The 21,322-nt window shown below is 40.3% G+C and overlaps 1 protein-coding gene across 2 annotated transcripts in view; it reads left to right on the forward strand.

Moving 5' to 3' along the window:
- Positions 1-21,322, forward strand: part of LOC110507787 (leucine-rich repeat and fibronectin type III domain-containing protein 1-like) — a 131,059-nt gene that overhangs the window by 46,375 nt on the left and 63,362 nt on the right. For both annotated transcript variants that reach the window (XM_021588021.3, XM_021588022.3), the window contains exon 2: positions 15,306-15,357. The gene's annotated coding sequence lies outside the window, so the exon portion shown is untranslated. The remainder of the gene's footprint in view (positions 1-15,305; positions 15,358-21,322) is intronic.

Consider the following 21,322-nt stretch of genomic DNA (forward strand, 5'->3'; position numbering starts at 1 on the left):
TATCAAACCTAAGCAGGGCTTGGCTGTCACGCCCTGACCTGAGTATTCTTTGTTTTCTTTATTGTTTTGGTTAGGTCAGGGTGTGACATGGGTGATGTATGTGTTTTTGTACTATCTAGGGGTTTTGTAGGTTTATGTGGTTGGTTATCATGTAGGTATTTATATATGTCTATGGTTGTTGGTGATTGGTTCTCAATTAGAGGCAGGTGTTTATCGTTGTCTCTGATTGGGAACCATTTCTAGGCAGCCATCTTTTTGGGGGGTATTTTGTGGGTTATTGTCTATGTCTATGTCTAGTTGCCTATGTTTGCACTAGTATTATTATAGCTTCACGTTCGTTTTGTAGGTTGTTTAGTGTCCGTCTTCATTAAAACATAACATGTATTCAATGCACGCTGCGCCTTGGTCTCCTCCGTACAACGATCGGGACATTGGCTTGGCTAAAACCCTGGTTGGGAGACCAATTGGATAGCTTCAGATTTACTCTCCAGTAGGAGCTGCTGCACAGCCTATTTTTTTTGCTGATAGGGAAACAACGTTGAAGATCTGACATTGTTTCAAAGGTACTTAGGTTTGACTATGCTGAAAACTGGTTACCATGATGACATAATCCTGTGGTTGAAATTTCACCCTCAAAACAGAAGTTTATGTTAATAACTTTTTTAAAATCCAGTGTATTTTCCACGTAGATTCCATGTCACAATATGTTGATGAACTATGTTGAAACTATATTCATATAACCAGTTTGTGTATGGTGGGAAAGTGTGTGAGGGGTACATATGTCTAGAAATAGGATACAAATTGGAATTATTTTCCAACCCCCAATTTACAGAAATGTATTTTTACTTCTGTAGAACGACCCATACAGTACATGGTTGAGTTCACCCACAGCGCTGTCAAGATGGACACTGTTGTCAGCGGGATGTGACAAGCTTCATGTTGTTTGCCTAGACAGCCTGCCATCTCCTTAATGAGGCCCCTAGCTCCCTTATGTAAGGTAAAAATATGTCCGAAAATAACTTGTAAATACCTTAACCCATAACAGTCTAAGCTATTTGATTTAGGATTTTAAGACCCTTGGAACTATACAAAAAAAATACTACTATTAGCCGATACAAACACATTGAATAACAGATTCACTAAATGGAACAACACATAGTCCTCCCAAAAATCAAAAGGAAGTTTGTTCTGAAGTGTCTCTCCTATATCTGAGTGATATAAGAAAGATTAGGGAATTTGGCACATAAGTGTCCATATACTCTATACTTCCATAGATTTTTTTCAATTGGTACTGGGGGACCTTCAGAAGAGTCTTTTGAGGCCTGTGGGCGTCTTAGAGCAAAACAACTGACATGTATGTGTTCGTGAGAGTCTCACCTTATTATACTAGTGTGTAGCCTAAACTGTTGGGACACTACAGACAGAAGTTAAACCAACTTCAGACGAGTCCCAAGACACTTGTAGGGGTCATAGAGTGAAATGGGGGACACCATCGTGTTTCTTCAGAGTCTAATAGTTTATAGGCTAAACCATTTGGATGTTACATACGATTTTGTGAAAACACAGATTTTGGGGATGTCTCATGGTCTGACGCTCTAACTCTGTCACCTTTCATCGCAGATGCGTTAGTGCGGCACAGGCGGATGCTGTGAATTGAAACTGACAGATTATTATGGGAATTTTTGTATTATGCTAATTTGATTTCCGCTGGGGTGTGGCAGGGGCGTGGCCAGATTGTTTTGGGGGGATAGGCCTAGAAAAAGTTGGATAGGCATTTTTTCTACTTATGTATTACATTTATTTTGTGATGTTCACCGTATATTATTTTGTAATACAATCATTTTATACTAGTGCATAGTACTTGGAGCAACCTAGTTACATATATAAATAATTACCTATCCCAGCATATTAAAATATGACAGTAACTTTAGACCAGTTGCCGACTTGCCAACAACATAAAACTCATCTTCAGGCGCACTTTAATCTCGATGGGCAAACAAGCCTATATTTGATGTTACAGTTTATACCACGACGGGCAGTAGTACTATAAAATGGTACCTTTAGTAGACGTATCATAAGGCGTGACCTACATCACAAGGCGCAGACAGCGAGGCTTTAAGTTGAATATGGTGATGATTTCATCATAATCCAATTTATCTGTCAGTTCACGCTCAAAAGACAGCAAACTGAAGTGGTTCAGCCAGGCGCTTGTCATTGATGTGCGAAGACGATTTTTTATCCTAGTTGTTGTTGAGAAAAGTCTCTCCACACTGCATTATGTCATTGGAAGCGTGACAATAATCCTTAACAGATAGTTTATATTAGGGAAAATATCATCAGGGCAGCTGTCAAGAACACTCATTATGGAGGAAAAGTCACTCTTTCCCATGTTCATTTTGCGACTCAACTGTTGAATGAAAACAGTGAATTCAGAATCCTCAATTGATATTGCATAATGATCACATGTGGTCTTCAGCTGCTCTTTAAGGCCTCAAGTTTGTGATTCTTTGGGAAAGGAGGCTGCCGCTTGCATGATCCCATATGTGTCTTCTTGAAATCTTGAGTTTAACTCAGTAATCTGTCTGTCTAGAATATTGTTCCAAAGTTGCCTCAGGTCACTGTCACTCTTGATGCTGGATGTTTTCCCTAATGAAGTTGTGACTACACTGGCGGCCAATTATACAGGCAGTTTTCGCTGCCATGATGCACTCACATCCCAATATCTAATATCATGCTTAATCTTCATTTCTTCATTTAGCTTGAGAACTTAACCAAAGTCTCCTCTATCTCTGAACGTAGAAAAGCTGCTTTTGAGGATTTCAATTAAACCAATACAGTCCGTCAATCCCTTCGTAGCAAAATCACTAGTGTCAAACAATTTACTAAACGTGACTAACAGGAAAAAAAACGTAACGTTCTGGATTTGTTATAAGAGGGCATTGGCTTCTAATTTGGTTTGTCCACAAGCCTCTGAGAAATCTGCAAGAACCTCCAAAATGACATCTAGCAGTAACAGCACTTTACTCACAGACCCTGATTTTGAACTCAACTCAACCCTTTCTGTACTTCTATGAATCCAGCATGTCTGTGGGATCCACTCATATATGTGTGTAGCTGGTTTACTTTGTCAAAAAAAGCATTGATATGTCCTGACACTTTTGTTGCGGTTTACAGAACCAAATTCAATCGGTGGGTGTTGCAATGCATATATACCGCTGGCTTAAATCTTTGCTTTTGTAGGATGCACACAGTAATAAGTTCTCGTTTAGATTGATCTTTATATTAATCTGCTAGCATGGCAAAATAAGTGGAAGGCGCAGAATGAGCTTCATCTTTTATCCTCCACAGTAACAATGATGCTGCACACTCTAGCAACTCGTTCTGAATTTCGTGGCTCATAAGCGTGGCATTGCGAGGTAGCTCATTAATTAAGGATCGGTGTCCCGTCAATGGGACAGTTGTAAATCATGCGGCGCCTTCTGTCACCATCGCAGATTTTAGAGAAACAACAAATGTCGGTACATACTGTATAAGTGTCTTATATCGGCTGAAAGCTTAATTTCTTGTTAATATAACTGCACTGTCCAATTTACAGTAGCTATTACTGTGAACAAATGCCATGCCATTGTTTGAGGAGAGCTCTTAACAACAAAACACTTTTTTCACCACGATAGGTTAGATAAATTCACGTCTGAAGGTGAAATGTGTACTTACATTCTGAAATCCTGCTCTGATTTAACATTCAAAGGGTCCCAGAAATAACATGAAATGTCGTTTTGTTAGATAAAATACATTTTCATATCCTAAAAAGGTCCATATAGCATGCACAATCGATTTTGTATTTCCACTCGTTCAATTTGCAAAGAAAGGAATCTGTGAAAATCTCACCCTAAACGTTGTTTCAATGAGTCAAATCACGTTCGTATATATTCCTCAGAGATCCTATAAGGTAACAAGACTTCACTATTTCATTAGGGGTGTAGTATATCCTATAGGACACCATATTTGTTCAGAGAGCGCCTTCATAGCACACCGATGACGCGGGCGGCCATCACTTGAATGACTGTATCTTTGTCAAATAAGCACCAATCAGGGTCAAACAAAGCTAGCCAATGAGCTGGGTTTTACGGGAGTATCCGGAAACCATGTATACTTCGTTAAATGTAGCTACTAACCTTGTACGACAACATGCCTTTTCATTTTGGACAAAAATTATAAGGAAATTCAGAGTTGTGAAGTTATGAAAAGTGGTTGTTTTGCAAATGTTGAACTTATAATATGGCTAGTAATACTTGGAAAGCTAAATCAATGGCCAAGTATACTGATTTGACGATATTCTTGCAGAAAAATGCAATATGAATGCGAATGTCTGGGGACTTTACACTAAAAGTCTTGTAGTTCAGTCATACTTCGAGTTATCCATCTTTCTCTTGCATTTCAAAGATGGTGGTAGAAAAAGACTAGTTGGTTTTTTCTTTGTATTTTCTTCTACCAGATCTATTGTGATATATTCTCCTACATTCAATTTACATTTCCACAAACTTCAGTGTTTCCTTTCAAATGGTACCAAGAATATGCATATCCTTGCTTCGGGGACTGAGCTACAGGCAGTTAGATTTGGGTATGTAATTTAGGCAAAAATTTGAAAAAAAAAAGGGCTATCCCTAAGAAGTTTTAAGCCTGTTTTGTATTTCTGAGTCATACTTTGAGATGAAATTGAAGATTTCTAAAAAGTTACCTTTATTGATTGCCTCTTCGGTTTCTCTATGCCCTCTGAGTGGAATATCCTTCTTTGCACACATGTGCACAGTTTCTTTCTGTAAAATTCATGTTTGCATCACCATGTATTTGGTTCAACACAGTCCCATGACTTCTAGGCCCATGGGTCACCTTGTAGGATTCACATTTTGCAAGAGCACTAGCATGTAATTAGCTATTCTCGTGTTTGCAGCAAGCATTTCTTGTGAGTTTCACAGTTTTTAAATCCATCTCGTATAAATCTGAATTCGTCATTTGCCCCAGAAATGTGTATATAAAACGTACAATAAATTGCATCTTTTGCTTTACTATACTCAATCCACATGAACTCGTCATACCACCTTGAAGAGAAGCAGAGTAATTTGCCATTGTTCATACTTGAAGGGAACTGCTAGCTTTGGTTGACAGGCTGGTTCATCAACAGCAGACAAATCTGTCGGGTGACCTACTGCAGGTTCACCCCCGCCTGCAGCATCAAGAACGAGAGGAGACGGTGGGGTTGGCAAGCATGCCTGGCTCAATGTGGCATTGGTGGTTGTGATGGCGATTGCGGTTGTTTCTATCCTAGCGCCACCTGTTAATGTCTCATTCTGGAAGCTATCGGTAGATTGATCCAAAATATTTTCTGGCACACACTCCTTTTCCTCAAGATGTCTTTTTTTTTTTTAACCTAGTGATCGACATTTGGTTTGCCATTGCTAGAACTACCAAATGACCTTAGCTGGTGAGGCAATTCGAGTAAGCTAGCGTGGTAGAGCTTGCTAGCTTATGCACTACAAAGTTTAGTCATGTGAGGTTGTTCAGGTAAACCACCATATGATTTTTAAAAAATGTAACCAATAGTCGGAAGCCAACTTGATTACCACGGACTATTTCTTTGTTACATTATATTAAAATTACCTATAGAAAATAAATCTCACATGCATTTCTTTTAAAAATGTAATAAAATAAATAAAAATAAAAATGTGTATTGAATAATTTCTGGAACTTTTTTTGGGGTAGGCTACACCACTGGGGTGTGGATATCAACCTTAGGGGGTTAATATATACAGTGCCTTGCGAAAGTATTCGGCCCCCTTGAACTTTGCGACCTTTTGCCACATTTCAGGCTTGAAACATAAAGATATAAAACTGTATTTTTTTGTGAAGAATCAACAACAAGTGGGACACAATCATGAAGTGGAACGACATTTATTGGATATTTCAAACTTTTTTAACAAATCAAAAACTGAAAAATTGGGCGTGCAAAATTATTCAGCCCCTTTACTTTCAGTGCAGCAAACTCTCTCCAGAAGTTCAGTGAGGATCTCTGAATGATCCAATGTTGACCTAAATGACTAATGATGATAAATACAATCCACCTGTGTGTAATCAAGTCTCCGTATAAATGCACCTGCACTGTGATAGTCTCAGAGGTCCGTTAAAAGCGCAGAGAGCATCATGAAGAACAAGGAACACACCAGGCAGGTCCGAGATACTGTTGTGAAGAAGTTTAAAGCCGGATTTGGATACAAAAAGATTTCCCAAGCTTTAAACATCCCAAGGAGCACTGTGCAAGCGATAATATTGAAATGGAAGGAGTATCAGACCACTGCAAATCTACCAAGACCTGGCCGTTCCTCTAAACTTTCAGCTCATACAAGGAGAAGACTGATCAGAGATGCAGCCAAGAGGCCCATGATCACTCTGGATGAACTGCAGAGATCTACAGCTGAGGTGGGAGACTCTGTCCATAGGACAACAATCAGTCGTATATTGCACAAATCTGGCCTTTATGGAAGAGTGGCAAGAAGAAAGCCATTTCTTAAAGATATCCATAAAAAGTGTTGTTTAAAGTTTGCCACAAGCCACCTGGGATACATACCAAACATGTGGAAGAAGGTGCTCTGGTCAGATGAAACCAAAATTGAACTTTTTGGCAACAATGCAAAATGTTATGTTTGGCGTAAAAGCAACACAGCTGAACACACCATCCCCACTGTCAAACATGGTGGTGGCAGCATCATGGTTTGGGCCTGCTTTTCTTCAGCAGGGACAGGGAAGATGGTTAAAATTGATGGGAAGATGGATGGAGCCAAATACAGGACCATTCTGGAAGAAAACCTGATGGAGTCTGCAAAAGACCTGAGACTGGGACGGAGATTTGTCTTCCAACAAGACAATGATCCAAAACATAAAGCAAAATCTACAATGGAATGGTTAAAAAATAAACACATCCAGGTGTTAGAATGGCCAAGTCAAAGTCCAGACCTGAATCCAATCGAGAATCTGTGGAAAGAACTGAAAACTGCTGTTCACAAATGCTCTCCATCCAACCTCACTGAGCTCGAGCTGTTTTGCAAGGAGGAATGGGAAAACATTTCAGTCTCTCGATGTGCAAAACTGATAGAGACATACCCCAAGCGACTTACAGCTGTAATCGCAGCAAAAGGTGGCGCTACAAAGTATTAACTTAAGGGGGCTGAATAATTTTGCACGCCCAATTTTTCCGTTTTTGATTTGTTAAAAAAGTTTGAAATATCCAATAAATGTCGTTCCACTTCATGATTGTGTCCCACTTGTTGTTGATTCTTCACAAAAAAATACAGTTTTATATCTTTATGTTTGAAGCCTGAAATGTGGCAAAAGGTCGCAAAGTTCAAGGGGGCCGAATACTTTCGCAAGGCACTGTAAATCAATAAAGTAAGGGATTTATTTGTATACAGTTTGTATTGAGAATGTAGGAGAAACCAACCTACGGACAAGAAATAATGATGTTGAGAGAAATGTCAACCAGGAATGTAACCTACCTTGGAGGAAAAATAGATTCCTGCCAATGCTCGTGTCTCAGATCCCAGTCTACATGTGAGATGTCATGTAAAGTGGGCCTCATTGAACTGTGGATCAGATCTGGCCTGGTGACAAGCCAGGGGCCTGGGTAGATGCTACACCTCTCTTGCTGTCTGGTTTATCAATCTCTGACAGCCCACAGCTCTCTGATGGCTCCTGCCGTCACAGGAGCATGCATCATACACTTGTCAAACCACCTCTCCCTTCCTTCCACCCCCGTTCCTCTGTACCAGTCAGCCAGCAACACAGTCTCACCACACCGTTTTCATTATGGTGACAAATCCTGCTTAATCTGGCATCCATCTGTGAGGCACGGGGCTTCGTGTTGAGTGACTCAAGTCCCTCATCATCTGCGTTTCACAGATGGATCTCCATGCATGCAGGGTCTCCAGGGGGCTGTCTGGTGGCCTGGTGGCCTGGTTCCTGGCCTGGGCAGGGTGGAGGACAGAGCCACATGGCCTGAGCCCCAGGGCCAGAAAGGCCATCTCCTCCATAATAGAGTGAGGTTAATGAGCGGGGCTCACACTCAGCTTAGTCCATTAACCTGGGAGCTCACCCCACACAGCTCCATTTCTGCATGGCTAGCTGAATTTCCATTACTGATCCATTCTCTGTGTATGCATATCCCCTTTCTTCTTCCCTTTCCCACCATAGTTCTTCCCTGTTCATATGATGGGATTAACTAGACTGACTCCAATCCAAGACCTGGCTTTGAACTCAATGTGCTGTCTTGTTTCACTGTTTATTCCCATAAGGGATAAAGCTGGCGTGGTTACAGTACATAGTTAGCACAGTCTCTCATCCAAATGGATATGATGACAAAATAATGACAAATAATGCTGTAGCCCTTTCATTAGTTTTCTATCCCACCCTAATTAAGCTGCCTCAGTTAATGCTCCCGAGTGGCGCAGCGGTCTAAGGCACTGCATCTCAGTGCTAGAGGTGTCACTACAGACACCCTGGTTTGAATCCAGGCTGTATCACAACCATCTGTGATTGGGGTTCCCATAGGGAGGTGCACAATTGGCCCAGTGTCTTTTGGGTTTGGCTGGTGTAGGCCGCCATTGTAAATAAGAATTTGTTCTTAACTGACCTGGCTAGCTAAGTAAAGGTTAAATAAAAAAATGCCTTAGGATACTGATAGAGCATGTAATATATATGCTGGGCTGAAAAGTGTACATTGCGCACAGTATGGAGGATAGCTCAAATTAGGGACCTCACACATATTAACCTGACAGTACAACTGTGCCAAGGATTCTGGGCAAGGGTGTTTACTTCAACGACACGGTTCACCATTTTTGTAATGAATATAGCGTAATCAATTTTCTACACTCGGCTACTGTAGATACCAGTTAGTCTTGCAGATAGCGGTGCTATCCCACAATAATATTTGATGCAAAGCCATTAAGATGGCTTATTGTCAAGCTTGTTTTCCCCCTCATAATCGAATCAACCTGGAACAATTGACCTTGACAGACCAGAAATCCTTTCACAGCTCTCTCTAGCTCATTCCCATGGTGCAACGGGACATTACAAAGCTGTTTCATTATTGGCTTTCTCATTGCTCCCAGGGCCATTAACAATCAACAATCCCTTTTTCTCTCAATATTGTTGCTGATCTGCTCTTTATGGTCAAAAACAGGATAATTGAAGGCCGTATAGCACAGATATCTCACTGTAATAAAGTACATAACACACCGTATGGGTGTTGGTGGTAATCACTAATGGGAATGCAATGGGCTGTATCTAACCACGCTTGCCCTCATTTATTTCAAAATGCCGAACGGTTCATCACTTCAACAGACAAAAATATATTTTTTTCAGACACGGGGCACAAGATCCAGGCCTTAAGACATTGATAGATACATTGACAGTCTCATGTTATGGCTGTGAAAGAGAGAGGGGAAAATGCAGGTAGTGTTGCTGCAGAAATTGCAGAGAGAGGTGGTTCCAAGGACGGATAACAACTCTCCTGTGTACTGTACCTAATCATCTGCAATGCTTCATTGGACAACAGCTGTATCACATAGAAATAAGACTATAAGTAATATGTTGACCTGCGTTATTAAGCTGAGTCATGGTCTTCATCTTTGGAACTGTAGGCAGGAGTGTCTGTTGGCCATATGAAGAGCATAAAACCCCTCAAGTAGGTCAAATTATGATTCACCATAATGTCTTTATCTTGTTTCCATGGAAATGTGTGAAGGATGTTAGCTTTGCCTGGTGTGTCTAGTATTAATTGAAGAGGGACGTAGTCAATGCGACCGGTTTAATAACTCTGCGCACTGTACCCAGATTATCTCTGTAGTGTTTCTGTCCTTCAAAAATACCAAAACATCTTCATGGATAGAACATAGATCTTTGTGAGTAGGTAACAAAATATGAAATTCTTTCTATGTGCAGTATGAAAGAGAAACTCTATCTTACTGGATATATGCCCTTTCTCTACTGTAATGCTGTGCGAAGGCATTGGGTCGCATCAAATGTTGAAGCCAACACAAGAGCTGATCCCAAAGAGGACTTAAGGATTACGGAACACTACTGAATGTATTAAATGTAAAACCACCTGAAGCCCTCCCATAACTCACGGCTACTGTTGATGACAACATTCTTACACACATCCCCCTCGATGACTTCCAGCTCAGCTCTTATCGGTCATAGTCACTTTAAATCTCCTCCATGTTTCACGGCACATCATTGCTGACATGTGGAAAGATTCCCCAGTGAAATAAAAGTGCTTGGGCGTCCACGGCCGCGTAATTCTGCTTCCCAGGAATAGAGAGAGCTGTTTTAAGGATGTTAAGCATTAAATAGTTATCTTTTTTTCATGGGATTATCTGAGCGGGAGGAGTTAGTATTCAGACAGAGCTAACTGGCACTGTGAGATCTGTTCCTATCCAAGTGGAACACATCTCTAGGCATGCAAAATATGCAGGCTTAAGTCACATAATCCCTTTCAATATCAGTTAGAATGTCGATACACTGACATGAGTGGACAAGATGTCTGAGCAGGCTTACTGTTAAAGGACTGGCACTACATAACATCATTGTATTGTCATTATTTGTACAGGTTACTATTGCTAGATAGTGCAGTTATGTAAATGCTCTGGTGACTGTACACTGAGTCATTGTGACAACAACCCACATTTAAAACGAAGTTGAATGCAGTTGCTCACCGATGGCATTTGGTAAAGAGAATTTTCTTGCCCTTTTCTTATATTTTCCCCGTACACACAGACATTGTTTGTGCAAGGCCTGCAGATATCGAGGCAAATAATTGGATATACAACTCTCAGACCCAAGTGCATCTCAGAGGCTAAACAAACAATTGTGCTCTTTCCACATCTGGGTCTTGCTTCAAATGAGGCCATCACTGGAGAATCCTGTGGTATTTCTATCACAGAGTCTTGGGTGGCATAGCACTATCAACATGACTGAGCAAGGCTGTCTGAGCCCAGCTAACTATGACAGTTCTGGAAAGCTGAGGGAGGAATTTGATTTTACTTCTTTGAAGTAAATGGGTTTACCCAAGCGTTAAGTTTACACTTTAGTGTATGAATTAGCTATTACATACCAAATGTTTTCTATTCCATTTTCTTCATGCAGAAGATGCAAATGTATATCAAATCATACAAAGGAAAATAAACTAAAGTTGAGTTTGACAGAATAATTCATAGTGTAAAGAGAGAAACCAAACCCATGTACATGATTTGTTTCTGTGTTGTTTACCCAACAACATCAGTGTGGGGATTTTTCAAACTGAGCATTTCTCTAAAGCTTTTTGCCTGACTGCAATCTGTAAAATACCCTGCTCCTTCTAGATTAATCCTGAGAGTTGTGAGGCTTGAGGTCATAGAACCAACATTGTGATGATGAGTATGACCCCGACCCAGATATGAGGTCCTTCATGCCTTCAAAGTCCTCACCCAGGCACTTCAACACAATCAATACAGCCCTCCCAGGGTTGGCTGGCAGCACCAGACCAGAATCCATTATGCTCTCACGCAATTGTTAACCTTTGCATTAAGGAGTAACATTAACTTTGTTTTGACATGGATATCATCTGGTACATTACAGTAAGGAGGGAAAGACAGAGAGGGAGAGTAATACAGAGAGGGAGAGTAATACACAGAGAGCGAGAGAGCGAGAGCGAGAGAGAGGGAGAGGGAGAGAGAGAGAGAGCGAGAGGGAGAGGGAGAGAGAGAGAGCGAGAGAGAGAGAGAGCGAGAGAGAGAGAGCGAGAGAGAGAGAGCGAGAGAGAGAGCGAGAGGGATAGCGAGAGAGAGAGAGAGAGCGAGAGAGAGAGAGAGCGAGAGAGCGAGAGAGCGAGAGAGCGAGCGAGAGAGAGAGAGAGAGAGAGAGAGAGACTATCATGCTGGGAGTAGGCCTACAGAAGTGGATAGTAGCCAGAAGTGCTGTGTTAAAATAATCCATCCATCCTACATGGACACCCTCTTCTCATACCTACTGATTATTTATGTGGAGTCTGTTAAAGTGCTGAGCATGGCTGAGCGTATAAATTGGACTGTGATCATCATCAGAATCACAGGCTCACATGGGAAGCAAATGGGAGGGAGAGGAGGGGAGAGAGCCTATTACCAGAGCGTCAGATCATCAGCTCATCAACAACTGCGGAAAACTTTGATCTCCCTCTCTCACACATATGTGGTTTGCATGTAGGCCTAAGATCTAGCCCCAGCAACCTCTGTGTCTACTGGTGCACAACGTTGTGAAATAATTATTATTCATATGAGCTGACTGAGTGCCTCATCTAATTCCATATTTGACTTGGTTCACTGACTGATGTATATGTGGGAGATGATTTGGGTCAAGTCTGACTTGCAAATACATTGAATTTGTTAGGCAACTTTTTCTAAATAGCCGCATAATCTGAAAAATTATTGGAGCATACCTGATTTGATCATATTCTTCAAGGCAATATTTGTTATTGTTCAGTGGTACTAACTAGGGTCATCATTCTCTTAACAATGCATTGACTCTCTAATAACACTCTGATGAGGAATCAAAAGGGATAATTTAATCAAATTCCATGGCAGAGGGTAACTCTACTTTCTAATTCTAAAGAGTCTGAACTCATGCAAATTTGAGTTGTTCTCTCTGGTGTCCGATCTCAGTGGATGCTCTACGTTGCCGTCTTTCTCTGGAGGTCATATTGGCCACCCCTGAAGGTAGTGCCAACTGTGGAGAGGCCTGCTAGGAGAGCCATATGTTATCAGTTAAATCACAGTCAATGGAGGCTGTTACTGCCAAAGTCCTGACTGGTATCTAATGAAAACCATGTCATGCTCCACTGCCTCTCTTTTTAAACCAGTGATGTGAAGGAAATAGGAAACGACAGAGGTAATACTGCATTCAAACCTCACAGTTTAGCATGCAGCGCATTAAATAAAAATTGGGCAGTATATGGCCGCCTCTCCATTTTCAGTTTATGAAAATGAATACTTCACAGTCCATAACGATCCACATCAAGGGAGAGAGGAGGTGTATACAATCAGTAGTTTCTGTATTATTATCAATAGGCTGGTCTGGACTCGTCCCATCCTTCCCTATCTTACTGGTTCAGGCCAGGGCATCACAGGCCAAGATCAAATATGTTATTTTCATTACAGAAGGCTATAAGTTGGAGGTGTGGGCCCTGGCCTCTTAATGTTTGTGTTAGCCTTGTGGCAAGTGAGGTTGACTGACTCATAGAGGAGATACTGTATATCCTGTTTGCCCAGGTTTTCACACAGGGGTTTGAGAAATGTACTGTATACTGTAACACGTTGTCTCTCTTCAGTAAACATTCTCAAAGGTGTTTGGACAAGGATGTGATCACTTCAGTTTTTACAATATGGGGAAAGGGGACCTCAAAATGGAGGAAGAAAGGAACTTGAAATATCTTTATTGGGATACAGTCAGTTTAATTGTATATTCTAATACAGTACCTGCAATTACCAAAGAGGAATGTCCTCCGCAACGTCCATTTCCTTCAATAATTGGACAAAGAGCAAAGCTTTTACAAAGCATCCGATTTAATAGCACTATATTCTGAGTCCTTGGCGCGGCACCAAACAAAGCTACATATCTGTCTGCCTGAGGGACTGCATTAGTTGCATATGATGGCAGAGGACCCAGACTGGGCACATCTGTAGGAGGGGGAAACAGAACACCATCCTGACACAGCTATGATTTACTTATCTAATGAATCAACAGCCTTTTATGCCAGCACCTGAAATTACATCATTTTGTGCTGCATGAGTCTGAACACATCTGATGTTTTCAACCATACCATTTATACTCTTAAAGATGCAAAGAAAATCAATAGATTCCTTAACTGATGGATGGCTCAGGGAACATTAGCAGTGGTTTGACATTTCTGTGAAGTGTGGCATGCATGCATGAAATTGTACTTCACACCCCTGTCCTAGGTCAGGGTAATGCTAGCTATCGGCATCTATAAAATGTTCCTTTTCCAACAAAGGAACTGCCAAATCATGCTGTATTTGGACAAATCCGCCAAATGTTAGCTTACATGCTGATTTTATGTAATGGAATTACACACATATACTGTCAAGAACTAAATCAATATGAAATGGAAATTAATGTCATCCCAAAATAAAACCCAACCCCTAAAAAGTGCAAAAAGGTTGTTTTTAGTCTGAAAAGTTCAGTTTAGAAAAAGAGAGGAGATTGTGCCCTTGCATAGATACAAGGGTTTTTTGAAGCACAGTCGAAGGGCCACATCAATGTCACTAGTCATACTGAGTGATTAACGCAGTATGCTTAGAGTTTGTCAGTCAGAGGTTTGCTGTATAAGCCTGTCTGCATTGGACACAGAATATGTATTATTATGGCAGGTACCAATAAGGCACCACAGTGGAGATCATAATCAAGATGGCTGCTGCGGCAATTACATTTGACAGAGGAGAATTGGAGCAATGCCTTTGTTATCACTATCTCTGTAAAAGCAGATAGGGAAAATAGTCTTCCTTTCTTCATCTCACGAACCTTCAATTAACGATCATTGAGAGGTGCCTTGATCCATCTCAGCCAGCTTGGTGGGGAGGGAGAAAGGAGATGAGTGAAATTTGATTCCTCTTCCTCTTGATAGATTGACCGTGCATATCTTAAAAGGTTAAACATGGGTGTTTACAGAGACTAAATTGTTACTTTAAGAGCAGTCTGAGGTGTTTAACAACATAAATTATTGCTATTATTTTTACTACACACTGTAGATCTATCACTTTGGTTATTCAGCAGTTATGTATTGTCATGTTGTAGTTCCTCAGAGATTCACTGTACAGACTGTTCTGTACAGATGGTTAATTATCGAATTGGAAAGAGAGACACCAAGGCTAGCTCTTGGTGGCCATGTATTATGATTCAGAAGCACTTCTTTGTATCGCTGAAAGTTGGTAAGTAACGTCACTCAAGTGGAATAACATTTTTAAAACAAGAACAAATAGGCTTGTGAAAATATAGTGTTTTTGTTCCTGCACATTTATACTATTTTATTTGAAAAAGAGCACTGTATAACTGTTTTACAGCAACACGAATGTCAAATAATTTTGTGCTGAGCCCTGTTTGATGGCATTAAAGATTGAACTATAAATTGAACCCTGTTTATGATTGTGACAGCAATACAAGTGGCGGGGTGTTCTCCAAATGTTATTTGTGCCAGCACATTAAAGTGTGACTGTTTGTTTTCTCTGCAGCCTGCTTTGAAGTCATCATTGAGAGAGGCAATTGAGAAGACTACAAATACTGGTGAGTGCCACCTTTAAAAATTGAAGCCAATTTATTTACATACTGTATGCAGTTCAGGCTAACCTGGGAGGAAGGGGCGAGACATTGCATTGAGAATGAAGATATACGAAAGAAAACAGGATAATAACAACTAAAGAAAACAGGATAATGGAATGTCCTTATTCCCACTAACGGTTTCTAAAAGCTATTCAAATAATATATTTCTTTAACAGACACACTAGTACTCACGCACACACATACACACACACAGAAGGAGAGAGCTACACAACTCTGTTCCATACAGCAACGTTCCCTTCTCGTTTCAGTGCAGCTATTTCACCACGACTGTTTTTTTTATCCTTTCACATAGGCAGGGTTGGGCTTGCGCCACGGCCGTTGCCTCCCAGCCTGCGCAATGGGAGTCGGCTCCATTATCAGAGCTGCTGCCTCGCCACCCTGCAGCAAACCCAGCATCCTCTGCTCCTGCAGATTTAATTTCTTATCTCAATAGGGAAAACAGCCCCTCTGATGAACAGCACAACTGCCCTGGGCTGCTGTGAATATGGCTCCAGAATACATACAATAGATGGTTCTGATGAACTTATGAACAGAGGAAAGCACTGATATTCCTCTCAGGAATTTACAGTTGGTTAATAGATATTCAGGGGGATTTGCTATATAGATAATTATAACTGGGATAGGGCAAGGGGGAACCTCTCTCCAGCATTAATCCAGTCCCGGAACAGCTGAGAGCAATGTTTTATAAGGGTCTGCCATCCATGACATATCAGTAATATGTTGCTCTAGTGTACTCTGTGTTCTAAGACAGCCAGGCTTTAGGTTATTGATTGCAGGTAGATGAAGAAGAGACAGGCAATAATTTCAAAAGAGGATTAGTGATGAGCTCCTCACCCACAATGCTCTCTGAGTTACATTTCCTGCTTCTTTAAAGTGTGTCCATGACACCCAGTGGGGATTTTAGCATTTCAATCTTGGTGGGGCAAACTCAAAAAAATATGTTTAGATGCATGCCAGCAAAGCCACTACACAACACAGCACTAAACAATACATTAAAATGCATAACGGTGACAAACGGTGCCCACAAACTGTTAAAAAATCCTTCTTGACGGGCACATCTAATGTAACTATATGGCAGCACCCAAGAGGCTTGAATTTTCTAGCTCTACCCGTAAATTGTGCGGTGATGTAGTGTTCCCATGAGTGACAGAACACTGAGCCAATCACGGCGCAACTAGAAAACCTTACCAACCCCTACGCTCCGGATTTTCCGCTGGCTGCCCCACCACAAGAGAAAGCACTGAGCTGCCTTACTGAAGGAAGGAAAAACGAGACCGTGTTTGTTTGCGGCTTTATTAACTCAATGATTTATTTATTTTGTTTGCAAACTGAAATGTGACACGTATTAATTCCAAAATAACATGCAAAGCATGAAACAACTAAACAACTAAACAGGTGGATTTGCCCACCTGCCCTGAATGACGGGTTGCCACTGATGTCACCTTAAAAATCAAATCTGAAAGGGAAGACTGTTTTACTACTTACAAGACAAATGTATTTACAAATGCTTTGGTGGGATAAAATATGCAAGCTTCGTACTGAGACTAGATTTTCGAAATTGTTTCTATGTTTGCAAGATGCTGTACACTTTTGTCCACAGAGGCCTGAGTCTTTTAGCTGAGCCTAAGTGTTAAACTTTTCCTCTGTTTTTTGTTGCTTTTGCTCACAGCTTCATCAATGTCATGCAGAGCCATAGGAAAAGTAATTGTTTGTCAACACTTCTAGGCCTTAAAACAAAAGTCATTATGAGAGCGGAAAGTATTATGCCCTGATATGCCTTCGGTAAATTAGTTTCCCAATGTAGCCTACTGTATGGGCACCAGTTGTAGTCTATTTTATTTTAGAATGCGAAAGCTTAGAGTAGCTTCATATCGCTGGCAATTTCTTCATAATTCTTAAGCATGTGGCCTAACCTCCTCAAGAATAATTTATAGAAATAATTTAAGTTAAAGGGGCAATCAGCAGTTGCTACACCCATTTCTGGACTTAATATAAATGGCTCATGAGCTTTGTTTAATTGTCATACCCCATCAGAACTCAAGATATAAGCTGGTTTTACTCAAATGTTTGTAAACAAAGTAAATGTAAACAAACACTATATAGCCTCAAAACATGCTTAAAGCTATACTTTTTATATCACGGATGGTCTATGAATTTGAGAGTGGTTCCATTTCTCCAGCCCTATCCCTCAGCTTTTTACCGAAGCAAGGGTGGGGAGGATACTATGTTATTGTTTCTACTGTTGAGTTAAATTCCTATGTTTGTTATGTAGATATTTTCTGTGAATCTGTACTGTAAAAGCTTTCCAGATCTTTACAAGAAGAACAAAGACAGACTGTACAACACATCTTAATAAGCCAGGCCACACTATATATTAGATTTGCCAAGGTTAGGGCTTTGAATTCTGCTCATGGACTAACACATACCTTCCTTCTGGGTTGGCAGAAGTTGCACTTTACATATAATTACTTCAAATCCCGAAATTAACCTATGATATCAAATTGTTACATAACACTCAGTTGTATTTCAGAAGACATTATTTTACATTAAAAAATGCATACCTCCGATGGTGCATTTGCTTAGTGGTGTTGAGGTAAGTTTGTCAGTTCCTAACGATTACACTAATTAGGCACAGAGGACAATTGCTTTCCCTGCTGATACCTTCAGAGATTGACAGAACAATTAACAGACTGACAGTGAAACCAACCTTAACATGCTGTGGGTGATACTAAGGACAGTGACATTATGTTGTTGACAAGATAAGGAACTTGGGAAACAATTCAGACACAAAACAAATGTGTTTAATTTAAAAGTTTTTGTGGTAATGTTTATGCACTTGACCATTAAATTGAGCTGAAATGACATAAAATACTTTGAAAAACTGCACAAGATGGTTTATATGTACCGGTAAGTGAGATTACATCATTTCTTCCTATGAAATAGCCGTAGCCTGTTCTATTCATGGAAAATAGCCTAGAAATACATATTGTTGAAGATTTGTGAGTTTTGCACCATATTAAAGGGGGAAATATCGACCCTAGTCTTCTCAGAAATTGGGATTTTGGCTGCAGTTGACATCAACTTCATCATCTGAAAACTTAGAATGTGGTTTAGCCCCCAGACACTTGTTATTTAAAGCCTGCACAGCTGATTTCAATATTCCAAAGGAACAGAGAAAGTGAATGTCAGCTCATTTTAGAGTATGCTTATTTTATCCTGATTTAAGTAGAGAATGAATACCTCACTCCATCCCACAACAAAGAGTAATGAAACAAACAGTGTACCAGACCTGATCTATATTAAATTAATATGTAGAAACCGCTGGTGGTTTTTCAATGAGCAGCAAATTGACAAATAAATGGGTGAAAATGGTACCATATGCCAGCTAGTAATGCTCTGTGAAGCAGGGGTGAACTCTGGGGTATTTTTTCATTGAATTAGCTTTTAGAAAGTGACAACCCGGAGCTTCTGGTGTGCGATTTTATTAAGATAAGCAGGAAAGTAGATAAGCCGGTCATTTAAAAAGAGATTACCTTATCCTCACTTTTTTTGAGAAAGGGATTATGGTTTCTTTTGGTGATGAATTGAGTGTAGGAAATGAGACTGACACCTCTGGTACCCAATTATTAGGTTTTACAGATGACTGTGATGCTATTCTCATTTGCAGCCACACTAAAAGCAGTATTGTTTAAGCACCAACACCCTAGCAGAGGCTGCTAGGCAAAGCTAATAGAGTTAGCTTTTTGATTCATCTTCTTCTGTAGTCTGGTCGTCACATTTGTTTTGCTCATATATCTCTGCCACTGTGAATCTAGCAGCGTTATGGTGTGCTGTGGGGAATAAGCAATAGCAGCACATGATACAGACGGGTTGGTTCCAGTTATCGTCTTGAATTGTGCATATCCCTTGTAGACAGACAACTGTCGGCAGATAGCTCTTATTATGGATTTTCTATGAGCTGCATCCAGAGACAGCCCTTAGACTACTCTTGCATACTGCATGCAGTTTATTGAGAGCAGATTGTATCGTCTTAAATGTAAGGCATGCATTTATATTGATTGCTAGGCAAAATGTCGACCATACAACCAAGGCATTAACATTTGCTAATAACTTATCAACCTCAGGCAACATAATGTAAACAATTGATTCAGTGCCTTCAGAAATGATTCATAGCTATTGGCTTGTTCCACATGTTGTTGTGGTACAGCCTGAATTCAAAATGGATTAAAAACAAAATGTCTAATCTACGTAACTATGCACACTCCTGAGTCAATACATGTTAGAATCACCTTTGGCAGCGATTACAGCTGTCTTTCTGGGTAAATCTCTAAAAGCTTTGCACACCTGGATTTTTTTTATTTATTTAACCTTTATTTAATTAGGCAAGTCAGTTAAGAACAAATTCTTATTTACAATGACGGCCTAGGAACAGTGGGTTAACTGCCTGTTCAGGGGCAGACAACAGATTTTTACCTTGTCAGCTCGGGGGATTCAATCTAGCAACCTTTCGGATCATTTATAGACAGCCATTTTCAAGTCTTGCCATAGATTTTAAGTTAAAACTGTAACTAGGCCACTCAGGAACATTCAATGTCGTCTTGGTAAGCAACTCTAGTGTATATTTGGCCTTGTGTTTTATTGTCCTGCTGAAAGGTGAATTTGTCTCCTAATGTCTGTTGGAAAGCAGACTGAACCAAGTTTTCCTCTGGGACTTTTCCTGTTCTTATCTCTATTCCGTTTGTTTTTAATCAACAACAAAAAACTCCCTAGTCCTTGCGGGTGGCCAGCATAGCATGATGCAGCCACCACCATGCTTGAAAATATGAAGAGTTGTACTCAGTGATATGTTGTGTTGGACTTGCCACAAACATAACACTTTGTACTTAGGACATCAAGTTAATTTCTTTGCCACATTTTTTGCAGTTTTACTTTAGTGCCTTATTGCAAAAAGGATGCATGTTTTGCAATATTTTATTCAGTACAGGCTTCCTTCTTTTCACTGTCATTGTCACGACTTCCGCCGAAGATGGTGCCTCTCCTTGTTCGGGTGGCATTCGGCGGTCATCGTCACCGGCTTTCTAGCTGCCACCGATCCACGTTTCTGTTTCCATTTGTTATGTCTTGATTGTACACACCTGGTTCCCATTACGTTATTATTATTTCCCTATTTAACCCTCTGGTTCTCATTATGTTTTGTGTGTGATTGTTCCTGGTTTTGTGTTAGTCTTTTGTGTTAGAGTTTGTTATCCCTGCGTGGATTTATTGGCTGTTTATAAAGTACGTTAATTTACTCAGTTCTGTGTCCTGCACCTGACTCCGTCCTCACCTCTGCACAACTGACACTTGACAGTCATTTAGGTTAGTATTGTGGAGTAACTAAAATGTTGATCCATCCTCAGTTTTCTCCTATCACAGCCATTCAACTCTGTAACTGTTTCAAAGTCACCATTGGCCTCATGGTGAAATCGCTGAGCGGTTTCCTTCCTCTCTGGCAACTGAGTTAGGAAAGACGCCTGTATCTTTGTAGTGGCTGGGTGTATTAATTAATTAATACACAATTAATAACTTCACCATGCTCAATGTTTTTACATTTTTTATCCATCTACCAATATGTGCCCTTCTATGCGAGACACTGCAAAACCTCCCTGGTCTTTGTGGTTGAATCTTTGTTTGAAATTCACTGCTTGACTGAGGGACCTTACAGATAATTGTTTTTGTGAAGTACAGAGATGAGGTAGTCATTCAAAAATCATGTTAAACACTATTATTGCACACAGAGTGAGTCCATGCAACTTATGTGACTTGTTAAACAAATTTAGGCTTGCCATCATAAATCAGTTGAATACTTTTACATTTATACATACATTTCAGCTTTTCATTTGTTATTAATTAGTAACATTTCTAAAAA

The sequence above is a fragment of the Oncorhynchus mykiss genome, chromosome 27 (genome assembly GCF_057628025.1).
Source record: "Oncorhynchus mykiss isolate SJ-2025 chromosome 27, ASM5762802v1, whole genome shotgun sequence".
Lineage (NCBI taxonomy): Eukaryota > Metazoa > Chordata > Actinopteri > Salmoniformes > Salmonidae > Oncorhynchus > Oncorhynchus mykiss.